We start from the raw sequence: 1,234 nt of genomic DNA on the forward strand, positions 1-1,234 counted from the left end.
ACAAGGGTTAACTCAAATGCTTCTGAACAAATTTGATATAGAACCTCATCCACAATATAAATCTTAAATAACATGATTAGATTATATTTCATTATTTACATTCCATAATCAAGTGAGAAACTACATTACTTAACTATAACAAGGAATAATATTCATTTGATTTTTCTTTCTTTTCTTTCTTTCTTTATTTCTGAGAGAGACAGAGCATGAGCAGGGGAGGGTCAGAGAAAGAGGGAGACACAGAATCTGAAGCAGGCTCCAGGCTCTGAGCTAGCTGTCAGCACAGAGCCCGACGCAGGTCTCAAACCCACAAACCGTGAGATCATGACCTAAGCCGAAGTTGGACGCTTAACCGACTGAGCCACCCAGGTGCCCCAATATTCATTTTATTTTAACAAATCAACCTTTATGAGGGATAAAAAATATAAATCAACTATTTTCCATGAAGTCAAAATTGTGATAAATTATAAAAGGACATGAAAGATTAGTACAAAATGCTAAATTATGGTAAAGGGTAAATTCAGGCCATATATACACACAAATACTATCTTTAATGTTCTGGAGATCTTCCTATGGTCTAAGTGGGTGAATGTGGGATAGTTATATCCAATTATTTCAGTCATCCAAATGACTGAAATGAATCAACAGAACAAAAATCACATCAATTTATTACTCATTTGTTCAAATTGTCCTAAAAATATTTGGTGTTCTATGCTATCTGAACTGAGATTCATGTAGACGACATCAAAGAGAGACAAGAAATTCCTATTTTCTCTCTCTCTCTCTCTCTCTCTCTCCCGCCACTTCCCGACCCCTCACCATACCACTATTAGCTTTTCAGGCTACTGTTCAGTATTAACATATTTATTTGTTTGGGATTTCTGTTGTGACAAGCAATTTAGAAGCTCTCCATCAGGAAATAAGATATGCCAACAGTAATATCTTAATGTTAATATAACCATCTGTATCACGGTGTTAATGTAATATGTGTATTCTTCTTTTATGTTAATATAATGTTTATGTACTATTACTGATAACTTTTTACCCATGTAGTAAGTTTTCATTTATTTATTTTGCTATATATTACTCTCATGTACAAAGTACTGCCTCACTGTCCCTTAAAGATTTGTTTTCTTCAGTGGCAGTGACAAAACTAAGGATGTCCCCAGATACTCTGGTAAAGTCATCTTTAACTCAAATTCATTAAAGTATATTAAAGTGGCATTTTATAGTT

At 34.0% G+C, this 1,234-nt stretch overlaps 1 protein-coding gene across 1 annotated transcript in view; it reads right to left on the bottom strand.

Moving 5' to 3' along the window:
* LOC144221774 (dystrophin-like) overlaps nt 1-1,234 on the bottom strand; it is a 150,420-nt gene that overhangs the window by 79,515 nt on the left and 69,671 nt on the right. The window lies entirely within an intron of this gene.

This window comes from Crocuta crocuta, unplaced genomic scaffold (genome assembly GCF_008692635.1).
Source record: "Crocuta crocuta isolate KB4526 unplaced genomic scaffold, BGI_CrCroc_1.0 scaffold834, whole genome shotgun sequence".
In the NCBI taxonomy this organism is placed as follows: Eukaryota; Metazoa; Chordata; class Mammalia; order Carnivora; family Hyaenidae; genus Crocuta; species Crocuta crocuta.